This window comes from Malania oleifera, chromosome 3 (assembly GCF_029873635.1).
Source record: "Malania oleifera isolate guangnan ecotype guangnan chromosome 3, ASM2987363v1, whole genome shotgun sequence".
Lineage (NCBI taxonomy): Eukaryota > Viridiplantae > Streptophyta > Magnoliopsida > Santalales > Ximeniaceae > Malania > Malania oleifera.
Window position 1 is genome coordinate 3022069 of NC_080419.1, and position 19182 is coordinate 3041250.

Genomic DNA, 19182 nt, shown 5'->3' on the forward strand with positions numbered 1-19182 from the left:
CGAACACTGCCGAATCAAATATGTCTGTAAGTACGATGAGCCCGCCACACCCTGGTCCGGACTGCCAGGTGGACGTCCACACTCTACTGAAAGCCACATCGACTATCCATCTCCCATCCCCTCGTGGGACGGTAGCACTAATAAGGCCTCGTGCCAAAATGAACCCATAGCTACGGTACCGAGCTCCTGGTCTGAACTAAACTAACATCCTGGTTGTGAAAACATATAATACATGATCATACGTAACATCATTACGGCCTCGTGCCGAAAACATAGATACGGCCTCGCGCCGAAATCATACATATGGCCTCGCGCCAAAATCATACAATACGGCCTCGTGCCAATAACATAAATACATGGCCTCGCGCCAATAACATAAATACGGCCTCGTGCCGATAACATAAATATATGGCCTCGCGCCAAAATTGTTTCAGGTATATATATACTAAAAATACATCATTTATTACATAATCGTCAAAACCATCACAACATAACTCATATTTTCATAATACCTGAAATCATGCTTGGTTCGTAAAATCTTTCACATTATAATACATTTCACATAAAATAATATTCATGCCACACATATGCTGTTAAAAGTCATATTTCATAATCTAAAATCGTGAATTCCTTACATCTCATACATGCATATACATTTTAATCATCATAGCAGTATTTTCCCAATCATACATTTCATTCGTAATACACAATATAACATATGCTTTTCTAAAAATAAATTTACTCATAATCAATAATAATTTGTATGGAAAATTACTGCTTTAGTTTATTCCCTTACCTGACTATTGAGAAATTCCTTAGGACCCAAATCCTATGCCCTTAGCGCCTGAAATTCAACTCCTGAAATTTACACTTTTCCCTGATTAATTAATCTATTTCTCCAAAATAATACTCATCTAGCCTTCCTTAGGCTCCATATACCTCAAATTAATATTTAAACTATTATTTAACATCCCCACTTAATTTTCCAAATTTTGCCTGTGGGTCCCAAAATTACACCCGCAGCGCTCACCCGGGCCCTAAATTCCAAAAATCCTACTTCAGTCCCAAATGCTTAATATTCTAGCATTTCTAAATTAATGCTAATTAATTAAAAATAAGCCCCTTAATAATCGCCGCACCCCAAATTTGGGGTTTTGGCCCGACACCCCCACGAAAATTTCGTCCCACTAGACTTGTAGAGATTCATCCCTAGATTCTCGTGGTGGTGTCCGTTCGTCATTTGGACTTATATTTTGCAAGAAATTAAAGAAAAAAGGGGAAAATGGCTTACCCCAGGGAATATGCTTATGTCGCTCCTATCACCGATCTGCTTCGGTAGAAATGACGGCAGCAGTGAATGGAGTCCAGTGGTATCTTCGGATTTTCGATCGGGCGAAAATCCTTCACGAAATCGAGGAGAGAGGGAGAGAGAACGTGAGGAGAGAGAGAGAGTGTTCAGAGTTACAGAGAAAGAAAAGAAAGAAAAGAAAGAAGAAGAAGATGAAGAATAATAATAATAATAATATATATATATATATACTTAACTTGAATCTCCTGAAACTTCAACAAGCTTCAGGAGGGTAAATATAATAATAATAATAATAATAATAATAATAATAATAATAATAATAATAATAATAATAATAATAATATATTTTATTAATAAGAATAAAAATAAATTTTAATTAATTAATTTTTTTTCTTTTAAATCCGATTAATTAATTAGTTAATTAATTAAATATTTAATTATTTAATTATTTATTTATTTATTTTTTTTATTATTTTATTATTTTATTATTTTTATTATTTTTTAATTTTTTGGAAATCAATCCACTAATTTTTTTTTATATCTCTGTTTTAGGGGTTTTTACATTCTCCCCTCCTTATAAAAATTTCGTCCTCGAAATTTACCATTCCCCTGTTTTCCTTCCTTAGCGAAAACACTTCTTATTTTTATTGATTACCCTCACTTATGGCGGAGGAATACCGTGGTTACAACAAGGGCTCTAGGAGATTACAACTATTCAAAATTCTCCTAAAACCATTCACATTTTAAATCTAAAAACTCTATCTATCTTACGTTACACTATACAAATAAAAACTACACAATATTTCATTCACTTGACTGGCTAAACTCCACTGAATAAGTGCGGATATCTCTGGCGCATCTGATCCTCTAGTTCCCAAGAAGCCTCCTCAATGGCATGGTTGCGCCACAGAACTTTTACCAGTGGAATCTTCTTCGTACGTAACTCCTGTTCCTTCCAGTCAAGAATCTGCACTGGCACTTCCTCATAAACTAAAGTATCGCCCAATTCCAGTGCTTCATATCTAATCACATGGGAGGGGTCTGGGACGTATTTCCTCAGCATAGAAACGTGGAATACGTCATGGATCCTAGATAGGACCGGTGGTAATGCCAAACGATAGGCAACTGGACCCACTCTCTCAAGAATCTTGAATGGTCCAATATACCTAGGGCTCAGCTTACCCTTCCTCCCGAACTTCATAACACCCTTCAGCGGTGCCACCTTCAGGAACACGTGATCTCCTGTGTCAAACTCCAATTCTCGCCGACGAGTATCAGCATAACTTTTCTGCCGGCTCTGCGCTGTCCTGATCCTGTCTCTGATGAGTCTGACTTTATCCTGAGTCTGCTGTATCAGCTCTGGCCCCAATACCTGTCTCTCACCAACCTCATCCCAGTACAATGGGGATCGACACCTCCTGCCATACAGTGCCTCATATGGTGCCATCCCAATGCTGGCCTGGTAGCTGTTGTTATACACAAACTCAACTAATGGCAAATACTGCATCCAACGACCTCCAAAATCCAGCACACATGCTCGCAGCATATCCTCCAAAATCTGTATCGTCCTCTCTGTCTGTCCATCTGTCTGAGGATGAAAAGCTGTGCTGAACGACAACTGAGAACCCATGGCCCCTTGCAGACTCTTCCAAAAACGAGATGTAAACCGTGGGTCTCTATCTGAAACTATGGACACTGGGACGCCGTGGAGTCTAACTATCTCTTGGATGTATAACTCAGCCAATCTGTCCATGGAGTAGCTAACTCTAATCGGCAAAAAGTGGGCAGTCTTCGTCAATCGATCCACCACTACCCAAATAGCGTCCTGTCCATGCAATGCTGGCGGTAATCCTGAGACGAAATCCATCGCTATATGCTCCCACTTCCACTCAGGAATGTGGAGTGGCTGCAACGATCCCGCCGGTCTCTGATGCTCAGCCTTCACTTGCTGGCACGTCAAACACTGACCCACAAACTGAGCTATCTCCCTCTTCATGTTGCTCCACCAGAAGGAATCTCGGAGATCCCTGTACATTTTAGTGCTACCCGGATGTACAGTATATAGGGATCGATGTGCTTCCTCCAGAATGACCTTCTTGATCTCAGGATCGGCAGGAACACATAACCTGGTATGGAACCTCAGAGCTCCATCATCTGAAATGCTGAACTCTGGTTCCTGACCATCCTGTACCTTTCGCATAAGCTCTACTAGTTCTGCATCATTCCTCTGAGCTGCTTTAATCCTCTCCTGTAGAGTCGGCTGCAAAACCAAGTCAGCAATGAACACCTGGTGATCGCCCTCTACCAGCTCCACATCAAGCCTCTCCAAATCCATCTGAATCGGATGCTGAATCTCCCTTGCAGATACAGATGATTCCACTGATTTCTGACTCAAAGCATCAGCAACCACATTAGCCTTTCCCGGGTGGTAGCTAATAGTGCAGTCGTAATCCTTTATTAGCTCCAACCATCTCCTCTGCCTCATATTCAATTCCTTCTGCGTGAAGAAATACTTTAAACTCTTATGGTCAGTAAATATCTCACACCTACCCCCATATAGATAATGCCTCTAAATCTTCAGTGCGTAAACAACCGCCGCCAACTCCAGATCGTGGGTAGGGTAGTTCTTCTCATATTCTTTCAACTGTCATGAGGCATAGGCTATCACTCTCCCCCGCTGCATCAACACGCATCCGAGCCCTTTATGGGACGCATCACTGTAAATTACGAACCCCTCTTCTCCTGAAGGAATCGTCAACACAGGCGCAGTGATGAGTCGCTACTTCAACTCCTGGAAGCTCTGCTCACATTCATCAGACCACTCAAACTTCGCTCCTTTCCTAGTCAATCTGGTCAACGGGCCTGACAATCGAGAAAAGCCCTCAACAAACCTACGGTAGTACCTAGCCAATCCTAGGAAACTCCTGATCTCGTGCACGTTCTTTGGTCGTACCCAGTCAACTACCGCCTCAATCTTACTCGGATCAACAGAAATACCACCCTTGGATACAACGTGTCCAAGGAAGGTAACCTGTTCCAGCCAGAACTCACACTTCTTGAGTTTTGCATATAGCTTCTTCTCTCGCAGCACCTGCAACACTATACTCAAATGCTCCTCATGCTCCTCTGCACTCTTCGAATATACCAGTATATCATCAATAAATACTACCACAAACTGATCCAAATACTGGTGAAAAACCCTGTTCATAAGATCCATAAACACCGCAGGAGCATTCGTCAACCCAAACGGCATAACTAGAAATTCATAGTGACCATACCGTGTTCTAAATGCCGTCTTCAGAACATCTTCCGCCCTAACTTTCACCTGATGGTACCCGGAGCGTAAATCTATCTTCGAAAAGATCTGTGTCCCCTGTAACTGGTCAAACAAATCATCAATACGCGGGAGCGGGTATTTATTCTTGATAGTTACTTTATTTATTTCTCGATAGTCGAGGCACAATCTCATCGAGCCATCCTTCTTCCTCACAAACAAAACTGGTGCTCCCCAGGGTGACACACTGGGCCGAATGAACCCCTTATCTAACAGCTCCTGCAACTGCTCTTTCAATTCTTTTAGCTCTGCCGGTGCCATTCTATACGGCGCCTTCGAAATCGGTGTTGTCCCCGGAACCAGATCAATAACAAACTCTACCTCACGATCAGGAGGTAGTCCCGGCAAATCCTCTGGAAATACATCAGGGAAATCTCTCACCACTGGGATATCCTCCACCCTCAGTTCGCCTTCTGATACAGCCTTCACATAGGCTAAATATCCCTGACAACCTTCTGATAGTAATCTACACGCCTGAATAGCCAATAATAACTGAGGTGGGGTGCGCACATGTGATCCCACAAATCTGTACTCCTGTCCCTCTGGAGGTCTAAACACTACCACTCTCTGACGGCAATCAATGCTAGCATAGTGGGCAGCTAGCCAATCCATGCCCAAGATTACCTCAAACCCATGCATGTCTAAAATCACCAGATTAGCTAACAAATACCTCCCTTGAATATCCACTAGACAGTCCCTGAGTACCTTCCTACATACCCCTACGGTCCCAGTTGGCGTAGCAACAGACAAACTAATTTCTAACTGCTGAGGCTCAAACCCACACAATTTAACATAATCCCAGGCGATAAATGAATGCGTCGCCCCAGAATCAAACAAAACAGTAGCTTTAAATGAAAGTATTGAAACAGTACCTGTCACCACATCTCCAGCCACCTCAGCATCGCCCGGTGTCAAAGCAAAAACTCTGGCTGAGGCCGTATTCCTCTGCTGGCCTCCTCGTGGTGCCTGGTAACCTCCTCGTGCAGGTCTAGGAACAGTACCAATCTGTGTCGGACACTCCCTCATCATATGTCCTGGCTCCCCGCACCTGTAGCAGACACCTCGCCCAGCACGACACTCTCCCAGGTGTCTCTTCCCGCAAAATAGGCAAGCGGGAGATGGCTGTGCACCCTGGAAATCGCGATTCCCGGTCTTCTGTCTCCGGTCCCTATAATAGCCACCTTTCTTCCACGCGGCACGATCGGCTCCCTGCTGGAAATCATAAGGTATAGATCTCTTCTTCTGCCTCTGCTCCTCAGCCTCCAATCGCTCACCAATCTCTGCTATAGTGGCTCGGTCAACCAACTCGGTGAAGTCCTGCAACTTCAATATCGATACCTGCTTGTAAATTTCTCTCCTCAAGCCTTTTTCAAACTGTCGTACCTTCTTCGTCTCATCTGGAATAATGTACGGGGCGAAGCGAGATAGCTTGATGAACCTCGCCGCGTACTGCTGTACTGACAGCTGTCTCTGCTTCAGATTCAGGAACTCCGTAATCTTAGCCTCCCTGGAAGAGGCTGGAAAATACCTGTCGAAGACTATCTCTCTAAATCGCTCCCAAGTCATCTCTACAGGTATAGTCCTCTGCTGCTCTAACAATCTCACTGCTAACCACCATCTCTCGGCCTCTCCAGTCAGTCTGTAGGTGGCAAACAGCACCTTCTGCTCCTCTGAACACTGTAGTACTGCAAATATTTTCTCCATCTCCTACACCCAATTCTCAGCGACTGCAGGGTCCGTTCCTCCTGAGAAAGCTGGAGGATTCATCTTTATGAACTTCTCGATCGTACAACCGTGGCCTACAGACGGACCACCTTGTTCTCTCGAACTCCTGGCAATTTCTGTCATAACCTGCTGTGCTACGCTGCGTAAGACTGCATCTGAATCATTACCCGCAGCGCCTGAGGGTCCAACACCCTCACTCCCACTAGCGTGGGCACTATTTCCACCGTGGTCCATCCTGAAGAGAAGAAATAACTTAACTCAAAACCTCTTTTCCTACGTGTATCCCCCAACTCATATAGTATATTCTCCTAATTAACTTATCACTCCTAATCTTAATTAAAGGTTCAATCCTGCAACCTAGATACCCAACCCGACGATAATTTACAATGAATTTCCTGAAATCGTCACCCCAGGAAAATCATACAAACCACCACGGAAGTTTTGCATCTAGACTACAAAACCAGACCTCAAATCCTTTTATCCTATACTCTGGTATTATTACTGCTGCACTCTAGAGTCTACATAACCTAGTATCCTAGGCTCTGATACCAAATGTAACGTCCCTGAATTTCTTAACATAAAATATCACATACTAAATAAAATGGTCAACCCGAACCCGTGGGTAGCGGGGACACCTGTCATATATAGCGGAAAACCTAGCAGCAGTACACATAAAATCTCAAACATCCCGTCATAAAATATAATACCAGAGCTTTCTATAACATTATGATACTGTACTACTATACATCCTCATATACATCAAAATATCTCTAGGGTCAAACACAAAATAATTCTAACCCTAGTACAAAATCTTACCCTCCTCACGGGGTAATCTCACTAATCTCAACAGCGGCCTTGACCCGCCGATCTCTCAGGGACTCCTGAAAAATGTAATAATATTGGGGGTGAGACACTTCTTAGTAAGGAAAAATAAACTAAATACAGCTATGTGACAACATGAATATTTAATGCATTTGTACGTATACAGTACATTTCATAATTCTATAAACATAATCATATCGTACTGGGTAAACATATATTTTCACATCTGTTAACAAATCATATCATACATAAAATCATCTGTTATAACTGTAGTACTGAAAACAAACCCAGGATGACTAGCTAGCTGGTGTCATGTATTACCCCCCATGACGGGTTGTGCAGCCCGAGGGCGGGACCCGACAATGGCTGGCCGAACACTGTCGAATCAAATATGTCTGTAAGTACGATGAGCCCGCCACACCCTGGTCCGGACTGCCAGGTGGACGTCCACACTCTACTGAAAGCCACATCGACTATCCATCTCCCATCCCCTCGTGGGACGGTAGCACTAATAAGGCCTCGTGCCAAAATGAACCCATAGCTACGGTACCGAGCTCCTGGTCTGAACTAAACTAACATCCTGGTTGTGAAAACATATAATACATGATCATACGTAACATCATTACGGCCTCGTGCCGAAAACATAGATACGGCCTCGCGCCGAAATCATACATATGGCCTCGCGCCAAAATCATACAATACGGCCTCGTGCCAATAACATAAATACATGGCCTCGCGCCAATAACATAAATACGGCCTCGTGCCGATAACATAAATATATGGCCTCGCGCCAAAATTGTTTCAGGTATATATATACTAAAAATACATCATTTATTACATAATCGTCAAAACCATCACAACATAACTCATATTTTCATAATACCTGAAATCATGCTTGGTTCGTAAAATCTTTCACATTATAATACATTTCACATAAAATAATATTCATGCCACACATATGCTGTTAAAAGTCATATTTCATAATCTAAAATCGTGAATTCCTTACATCTCATACATGCATATACATTTTAATCATCATAGCAGTATTTTCCCAATCATACATTTCATTCGTAATACACAATATAACATATGCTTTTCTAAAAATAAATTTACTCATAATCAATAATAATTTGTATGGAAAATTACTGCTTTAGTTTATTCCCTTACCTGACTATTGAGAAATTCCTTAGGACCCAAATCCTATGCCCTTAGCGCCTGAAATTCAACTCCTGAAATTTACACTTTTCCCTGATTAATTAATCTATTTCTCCAAAATAATACTCATCTAGCCTTCCTTAGGCTCCATATACCTCAAATTAATATTTAAACTATTATTTAACATCCCCACTTAATTTTCCAAATTTTGCCTGTGGGTCCCAAAATTACACCCGCAGCGCTCACCCGGGCCCTAAATTCCAAAAATCCTACTTCAGTCCCAAATGCTTAATATTCTAGCATTTCTAAATTAATGCTAATTAATTAAAAATAAGCCCCTTAATAATCGCCGCACCCCAAATTTGGGGTTTTGGCCCGACACCCCCACGAAAATTTCGTCCCACTAGACTTGTAGAGATTCATCCCTAGATTCTCGTGGTGGTGTCCGTTCGTCATTTGGACTTATATTTTGCAAGAAATTAAAGAAAAAAGGGGAAAATGGCTTACCCCAGGGAATATGCTTATGTCGCTCCTATCACCGATCTGCTTCGGTAGAAATGACGGCAGCAGTGAATGGAGTCCAGTGGTATCTTCGGATTTTCGATCGGGCGAAAATCCTTCACGAAATCGAGGAGAGAGGGAGAGAGAACGTGAGGAGAGAGAGAGAGTGTTCAGAGTTACAGAGAAAGAAAAGAAAGAAAAGAAAGAAGAAGAAGATGAAGAATAATAATAATAATAATATATATATATATACTTAACTTGAATCTCCTGAAACTTCAACAAGCTTCAGGAGGGTAAATATAATAATAATAATAATAATAATAATAATAATAATAATAATAATAATAATAATAATAATAATATATTTTATTAATAAGAATAAAAATAAATTTTAATTAATTAATTTTTTTTTCTTTTAAATCCGATTAATTAATTAGTTAATTAATTAAATATTTAATTAATTAATTATTTATTTATTTATTTATTTTTATTATTTTATTATTTTTATTATTTTTTAATTTTTTGGAAATCAATCCACTAATTTTTTTTTATATCTCTGTTTTAGGGGTTTTTACATATATATATATATATATATATATATATATATATATATATATATATATATATCTAGATTTACAGAAATCTTAGACATACCTATAAATATTAGAAGTATTATAAATAGAATATTCAGAAAAACAATTTATGGTAAGCAACATAGGTATGAGCTATACTGTGTATTATTTATATGTGTTTTCTCGGACTTAGTTATTTACGGTACCTCTAAATCAGATTTTACAATTATGTAAACTCATTTTCCACACACTAGTACTAGCATGTTTCGTGTAACTGAGCGTTATCTCATCCCAATGATTTAACATTTTTCATGTGATCCAGCTAGGCGAGTAGATCAGGCTCGCAGATAGAGGGGACTACAGTACTGCCCTATCTGTAGGGTGAGTATTTTTGGGAAGTCACTTTTTGAGTAGTCCCTAGGTCTAGGTGAGGGCATTTTTGGAATGGTTAAGTATGTATATTTTGGAGAGTACTAAGTCTCTGGTATTGTATATATTTGATGTGGATTTTTGCTTTCCACTTTCCGCTGCATAGGTAGTTTATGGTTATACAGGTTCCACGGTCCTTACTTGGTCCGTGATGATTTTATGATTTATATTAGAAGGTATCAGATTATAAAATTTTACAGTTTATATATGTGGAAAAAAATGGAATGAAAATCAGGTCGCTACAGTTTGGTATCAGAGCCTAGGTTGCTAGGTTCTGTAGACTTTAGAGTGCAGCGGAAGTAATACCATAGTATAGGAAAGGATTTGAGGTTTTGTTCTGTGGTCTGGGTACATGATTTCCATGGTGGTTTCTATGTCTTTTCTAGGGTGACGATTTTAAGAAAACCATAGTAAACTTTTGTTGGGTCGTGTGTTTAGGTTGCAGGATTGAATTTTGAAGTAAGATCAAGGAGGGTAGTTAATAGTGAATATGAGATTTCAATTGAATGAAATAAATTAGATCTATATGGGAGATAGGATCCTTAAATTGTGTTCTTTGTCTTTTCAGGATGGACCTAGGGAGCAGTGGTACGAATGCTGGGGGGGATGGAGCCAGACCTTCTAGTGTGGGAGGTAGAGATATTGATGTGGTATTGCACAACGTCACCCAACAGGTGATGGCTGAGATGGCTAGAAGCTCAGGGGAGTGTAGCTGCACGATCGAGCAGTTTACACGGATGAAGTTCCCATCTTTTGCTGGAGGAGTTGATTTGATTGTGGCTGAAAATTAGGTCTAGGACATTGAGGAAACGTTGGCAGTGCTTCCATGTACAGAAGAACAAAAGGTAGTATTTGCGATGTTCAAACTTATAGGAGAGGCAAAACGCTGGTGGAGATCAACGTGGTTGATTAAGAAACAGAGACAGGATCTTGTGTCAGTGACGTGGAGTCGATTCAAGGAACTATTCTTTGAGTGATATTTCCCTACTATTGTTTGGAGTGCAAAGGCAGCGGAATTCATGTACTTAGGTCAAGGGCAGATGATAGTATCACAGTATGTAGCTCGATTTATTGATTTGTCTCGGTTTGCCCCACATTTTGCACTGGACGAGGAGAAAAAGGTGAGAAAGTTTGAAGAAGGTCTGAGGCAAAATCTATTTGAGCAAGTTATTGGTTTTTGGGCTCAGACATTTGTGGAGGTTGTGGATAAGGCTGCGGTTATTGAGAGTGGCATGTAGAGAGGCATCGCAGCTCAGAGTCAGAGAAAGAGGCCCATGCCTCAGGGTTTTCAGCCAAGTTTTAGCCAGGGCCCATGGAGAGGAGATCGTTGTAGTGGTGGTTAGAGGTAGATGACGGGACCTCGTGAGAATCAGGGTGTGCAAACTTACACTATGTGTCAGACGTGCAGGAGGAAGTATCTGGGAGAGTGCCAAGCAGGGAGAGACATCTACTATCATTGTGGGAGACCCTGCCACATGGCACGAGCATGCCCAGGACCTCCGATCCAGGTCTCAGCTCCCAAACTTTACTAGGGAGGTTATCAGGCTCCCTGTGAAGGCTAGCAGAGGAATGTAGCCCCAGCGTGGGTTTTTGCTTTGACGTCGGCAGACACTAAGACCCCATGTGACACTGTGAGGGGGATCTTTATTGTTTTATCATATCAAGTTACATTTGCATCCTATTTTTGAAGCAAACTTATCATATATATATATATATATATATATATATATATTTCTATATATAAAAATCATATATTTGGTCTAGATCTTTGGAGCACATAACATATTATTTTAATACAAAGATCATACATTTGTTATTGCAAAAATATTATTGAAAACACCACATATACTCATTGAGCTTAACATTATATCTTGTGAGTGTGTTTAGATATTATTGTACTCATTAGCTTGTGAGAAGTATCTGAGTGTTTAGGAATCTTATTTGTCTATTATATTGACGGTTTGGGTTGTGAACCAGGAAGGAGGAAGCTATGCCTTTTGTAAGCAGTATATTGTAATGGGAAGCTCCATCCCAAGTTAAGGAGCTGACTCACTCGAAAAATGAGCAGCTCGAAAGCTATCCCAAGTATAGAAGTTACATCGTGTAATATTAAGACCAAGGGCTAGATCGTCTCCTCAAGGAATGCGTTTTAATTTCAATTTCACGTTCGTCCAATCGAAAATAAAAATGCACTGAACTCAGTTCAGATTCGGGTTTTTCAAGATGGTTCAATTTCACTTTTGCCGAATTAGATGACACGTAATTTAAAAACCCTAAAACTAACACGTACTAAATAAAAGAAAACAAGAATAGAAATCCTAGTTTACTTAAAGAAACATTGGGACACGCACTAATTAAAAATAGAAACTACAAATAAGGAATTAAAGCACGCTAGAATATAAACTCTAATCTACCTAAGGAAACATTAAAGCACGTGTCAATTAAAGAAGGAAACTTTGAATATAAATTTAAAACACGCAAAGGAAACTTAACTAGATATGAATACACACAAAAAAAAAACGAACCTTTAACAAGAAGAACCTTGAATTAAAACTAAATTATTAATGAATTAAACGAAAACAAGACACGATAAAAACACAGACTTTAATAAAAACCGACCCTAAACTAAATCAAGTTTCGAAAAATAAAAATTAAATCTTGAAAAGATGACTATTCTAATTTCGTTAAAAACAAAACACTTCCTTTTTTTTCTTTTCGTATTTTATTTTATTTTTTATTTTTTTTAAGAAACAAAATCAAAATCTAAAGTAAGCGAAGATAAATAAAACAGGACTAATTTAAATGCCTTAGATCTAATACTAACTTTAATTAAGAACAATAAGAGTAAACAAAAAATTACACTTCACTAAAAAAAATTAAGTCCCTTAACAAATACTCAAATCCCAAGTCTCAAATAAACTTAAAAAAATAAAAAAACACATCATTTATTGCAACTTAAAAAAAAAAAACAGCAAAGAAAAGAAAAGATGAGAGTGAGAGAGAGATAGCACTAAGGATGGAGAACTCTGCTGTGCCGTGGACTGGTGGAGAATGCTGCAGAGCTGGTGTTGGCTCCTGCAGGGACCTTGAGGGTTGCTGTGTTGCTGGTATAGCAGCAGGGGAGCTGCTGTGCTGCTGGTATAGCAGCAGGAATAAGGAGGCCGAGGCTGCTGTGTGGTGGAGTTGCTGGCTGTGCAGAGGGCTGAGGAGGAGGCTTGCTGTGTGGGTGTGTCACGGGTTGCAACAGAGGGGCTGCTGGTGTGCTGGCCGAAGGGAGTTGCAAAGGGAAGATGGAGAATAGAAAATACAGAGAGCTGTAAGAGAGAAAGAAAAAACAGGGGAAGAGAATGAGAGTTTGAGGGAGAGAAAGTAAAGGGAAAAGAAGAGAGCAAGATGAAAAAAAAAACAAAGCCAACTAAAGAAGAAGAAGAAGAAGAAGAGGAAGATTAGAGGAGAGCTTGGTGCTCAGGGCACAGCTGGGAAAGAGGAGAAGAGAAGAATAAATAGAGATTGGGGAAGAAAGCCCTAGACCCGGATAGGAGACCCGACCCATTTAGAAGACCCGAATTATTATATTTTTTTGTTCTCTGTTCATTGCAAATTCTGCTCCTCTGGAGCCTGTATCTTACAAAACTCAAAACATAAAAGTTGCAGATAATCCTTTCCTCTTTCTCCAGAAATTTGAATCGTCTCGATCAGAGCTCGGACGGAAAAGTTATGTACAAAATACGAATAGGTGTCGGTTTTGATTCCCAGGAATTTTCCTACGATAAAAAATTACCAAAACTTCATAAATAGTGCAATAAAGTTCAAGAATGATGATTTTGGCATTTTATTAAAATATTGGACAATTTTATATATTTAATTAAAAATATAAACCGTAAAACTCGGGTTAAACAATCAATTACACAGTTTCAGTGCGTAATCACACCCCCCAACTAACGTTTTGCTAGTCTCTAGCAAATGACGTGAATGAATCTCAGGGTGGTGTCTACAACTACATACTCCGGTGGTCATGAAATCAATGCACATGTGACAATATTATACCACTTCACATACAAGAACATAACTGAATTTTACACAAGCTTGTTCATATTTAATGCACACGACTCCAAAGCACGTCACTCATGCAAGTTTCATCATTTATATGTTATTTAAGAGCAGTATACTCACATGAAGTTAATCAGAGGTACATTCAGAGTTAATGCAATCATATAAGTTCGAGTATAAATAGGTAAACTCTCGAGGTGTGTGTAATGTGTGTCACTCACTACACCTAGGACGCCAGTGGACACCTACAGAACGGTCGCTTTGACTCGGCCTAACTGGTATACCCTCAAGAACACTCAAAGAAAATGGGTTCACTCATCATATGTGAGGAGGAGTGTCGCGATGAAACATCCCACATATTAAAAGGAACAAAGTTAAGTATATGGAGTGGACTAGTCTGAAAAGGATCTAGCCTATCTATGAGGTGTCGGGTCCTTCACCCTAGCATCTTCTCACTTACTCGCCATATCCAATTGAGACCACCCTAGATCAACTCATTCACAAACTTGTCGTGAATACATCTGAGGCATTAACCGGTTGAAGCATCTTCATACGTGGAAAATATGTGTCGTCCTTGACTTTTTTGTGATATGTATAGGCCGGCATTGACATTTCATTTCATGCGCATGTGTATTGCTTATTCTTTTTTCTGCTCATTCTTTATTTTCTGTCTTTTCTTGAGCAATAAGGACAATATTAACACTTCTTTTGTAATCTTCATACCATCAATGGGATTGAGCTCAAATAGAAGTTCATGAACTAAGTCTATCTCTAGGGGTGGCTCAGCCTTCATATTTTGAGTAGGCTACAAGACCTAGGTTTCTATCTCCCTACTAGGTGTCACCTCTAGGCTAGCAAATAAAAAATAAAGACTAGTGTACAAGGAATCATCCAAAAAAATAGAATTGAGTTCTGTGAACTCTGATTTAATATTAACGCTCAAAAGGACGATAAATAGCTCAAGGATATCTCATAAGGTGTCATAGTCGCCACGAGTGTTCTCTCAGTGCTCACAAGAAACCCTAAGTGCAATGAATCACGTGAATGTGCTTATTCAGTCTCGTGAGATGCCGTGTCAATACAGGAAATTATATAGTTAAATTAACACGAATGTACTACCAATCGATTCTTCATGGAGTCATAAGATCATATAAAGAGAAAACTACGCTTGATTGACTCAAGTGTGTCATTCTTAAGTTATACGCAAGTATGTGAAAGGTATGAGTCAGTGTTAAGCATGACATAATGCAATGTAATTCCTCAGTGCTCCTCCTTTCTTTCTCTCTCTTTTTGATTTTTTTGATTTTTTTGAATTTTTTTTTTTAAAACCCAGTACGTGTACGTGCACAGTGTCACATGCGAATGCTCATCCCCCCCAACTAAGGTGGAACATTGTCCTCAATGTGAAAGCATAGAGGAAATAGAAAATACTGTGCACGGGAAAAGTAAGGCGTACCTGAGTGGCGAAATAATGGAAAACAAAGATCGAACTACGAGAAAATAGACCTGAAAACTAGCTAAAAGTAAAATAAGATAAAATAAAAGGAAAATAAGGGAAAGAAAAACATCACAATTGTCTGGCGGAGGCTCAGGAGGAATTTCGTCTGGTGGCCGCAGGTCTATAAATTGCACCGACGGTTCTCCAAATTTAAGCCGCCACAATGGATCAGTCTTCATACCTGCATGAAAATCAACCTCAAATGAATATATGCGTGTCAAAATACCAAACAATACGTGTGCAGGTCGACCCTCATGTGTGGATAAGAAAGGGTCTTTATTCAACATTGTGTCCAGGAAATGTGCTTCTTTACGAACTAACGGTTGAGAGAAAGTGATCGGAATAATTACCTGCAATTCTTCAGAAGCATTAATATTAAAGGTTTTACCTGGTTCTTTGAAAATTATATGCTCACTAGACTGGTCACCCTCTTTATCGGGTGTACATATCATCATACCACTGCAAGAGTCTGCCTCTACATTAGGCTCCTTAACATCTGATTTAGGTGGGAGTGATGGTTCCACGGTTTCTGAGCTCAGAGTATGAGGTACCACAGGTTGGTACTCCGTATGAGTATCAGTCTCCTCATCAACTAAATGCTCCGCTTTTGGGCTCGTTTCCTCTGATTTTTCTTTGAATTCATCTATTTCAGCTATAACTTCTGGTGCTGGGACAACTATTTGTCCGACGATGAGCATTTCAGATTGGGGGTCATCTTTCTCGCTACTGAAGGTGATGGTGGCCTCTGCTGTCTCAAGAGAAACATCATGTATTTGTTGTTGCGGTTGCTGGTACTCTTGAGAACTAGGCTGAAGTTCTGCGAGTGTTTCCTCGTTTTCTAAGATGTCCAACTGTGTGCTTATCGCGTTAATGGTATCCCGCAATTCATTATTATGATCGACTTGAGTTTGCATGAATTTTTGGAGCATGTTCGCCATCTGTGTTATGCTATCCTCCAAAAATTCTAATGGCATACAGCTCTGAGGGATCTGTTGTGACTGGTAATGAGGCGGAGGAATATCTGGGTATTCTGGTGGTTCATATGCATCATCACCACTAATTGTGCTGATAGGGTGTGCAGTCATGGGTGCCTGAGTGTATCATGTATTGCACTGTGGGACATTGTCAGCTAAGTAATCAAAGAATGATAATACCTGATCTGGATCCTCACTGACGGGCTCTCCATTAGACATAGTCTGGACAAAACACTTGCAATCAGGGGTAAGAGCAGTATAAAAATAATCAGCTAACCTCCATGAGTCAAACTCGTGATGTGGACAAGTGCTTAGTAGATCCTTGAATCGCTCCCAGCAAGCCCTAAATGTCTCGTCATCCTGCTGCACAAAATTAAGAATCTGTTCCTGCAAAAATTGAGTTTTCTGTGAGGGACAAAATGCATGCAGAAATTCACGCTCCATATCAGTCCAATTAGTGATAGAGTGAGGTCTCAAGGAATGAAACCAAATCAATGCCCTATCCTGCAAAGTAGCAAGAAATAAATTTAGTCTAGTAGATTCGTTAGTTCTAGCATGAGAGAAAAACATGTTACAGGTTAATTCAAACTCTGCTAAGTGCTGATATGGGCACTCAGATTCCGTCCCGTAAAACTCGGGTAGCAATGATGTCCTCCCGCGCTGCATCATGAAATTAAACTCATCATAAGGCAAAATAGTAGAAGAAGATGCAGTGGCATATTCAAGCTGCATAAAATCCATTATCGTGCGCGGTGCAGGTGCAGCCATTTTTCAAAACTCGAAATTTTTTTCTTTTTTTGTTTTCTGATTTTTTTTTTCTTAAAACTAATAAAGATGACGGGAAAAACGCAAATTTGAGACTAAGAACAACATTCCCCGGCAACGGCGCCAAAAACTTGACTCACTCGAAAAATGAGCAGCTCGAAAGCTATCCAAAGTATAGAAGTTACATCGTGTAATATTAAGCCCAAGGGCTAGATCGTCTCCTCAGGGAATGCGTTTTAATTTCAATTTCACGTTCATCCAATCGAAAACAAAAATGCACTGAACTCAGTTCAGATTCGGGTTTTTCAAGATGGTTCAATTTCACTTTTGCCGAATTAGATGACACGTAATTTAAAAACCCTAAAACTAACATGTACTAAATAAAAGAAAACAAGAATAGAAATCCTAGTTTACTTAAAGAAACATTGGGACACGCACTAATTAAAAATAGAAACTATAAATAAGGAATTAAAACACGCTAGAATATAAACTCTAATCTACCTAAGGAAACATTAAAGCACGTGTCAATTAAAGAAGGAAACTTTGAATATAAATTTAAAACACGCAAAGGAAACTTAACTAGATATGAATACACACAAAAAAAAAACGAACCTTTAACAAGAAGAACCTTGAATTAAAACTAAATTATTAATGAATTAAACGAAAACAAGACACGATAAAAACACAGACTTTAATAAAAACCGACCCTAAACTAAATCAAGTTTCGAAAAATAAAAATTAAATCTTGAAAAGATGACTATTCTAATTTCGTTAAAAACAAAACACTTCCTTTTTTTCTTTTCGTATTTTATTTTATTTTTTATTTTTTTTTAAGAAACAAAATCAAAATCTAAAGTAAGCGAAGATAAATAAAACAGGACTAATTTAAATGCCTTAGATCTAATACTAACTTTAATTAAGAACAATAAGAGTAAACAAAAAATTACACTTCACTAAAAAAAATTAAGCCCCTTAACAAATACTCAAATCCCAAGTCTCAAATAAACTTAAAAAAATAAAAAAACACACCATTCATTGCAACTTAAAAAAAAAACAGCAAAGAAAAGAAAAGATGAGAGTGAGAGAGAGATAGCACTAAGGATGGAGAACTCTACTGTGCCGTGGACTGGTGGAGAATGCTGCAGAGCTGGTGTTGGCTCCTGCAGGGACCTTGAGGGTTGCTGTGTTGCTGGTATAGCAGCAGGGGAGCTGCTGTGCTGCTGGTATAGCAGCAGGAAAAAGGAGGCCGAGGCTGCTGTGCGGTGGAGTTGCTGGCTGTGCAGAGGGTTGAGGAGGAGGCTTGCTGTGTGGGTGTGTCACGGGTTGCAACAGAGGGGCTGCTGGTGTGCTGGCCGAAGGGAGTTGCAAAGGGAAGATGGAGAATAGAAAATACAGAGAGCTGTAAGAGAGAAAGAAAAAACAGGGGAAAAGAATGAGAGTTTGAGGGAGAGAAAGTAAAGGGAAGAGAAGAGAGCAAGATGAAAAAAAAAACAAAGCCAACTAAAGAAGAAGAAGAAGAAGAAGAGGAAGATTAGAGGAGAGCTTGGTGCTCAGGGCACAGCTAGGAAAGAGGAGAAGAGAAGAATAAATAGAGATTGGGGAAGAAAGCCCTAGACCCGGATAGGAGACCCGACCCATTTAGAGGACCTGAATTATTATATTTTTTTGTTCTCTATTCATTACAAATTCTGCTCTTCTGGAGCCCGTATCTCACAAAACTCAAAACATAAAAGTTGCAGATAATCCTTTCCTCTTTCTCCAGAAATTTGAATCGTCTCGATCGGAGCTCGTACGGAAAAGTTATACACAAAATACGAATAGGTGTCGGTTTTGATTCCCGGGAATTTTCCTTCGATAAAAAATTACCAAAACTTCATAAATAGTGCAATAAAGTTCAAGAATGATGATTTTGGCATTTAATTAAAATATTGGATAATTTTAGATATTTAATTAAAAATATAAACCGTAAAGTTCGGGTTAAACATCCAATTACGCAGTTTCGGTGCGTAATCAGGAGCAGTATAGTGGAATCCTTGGGCAGTTTATTC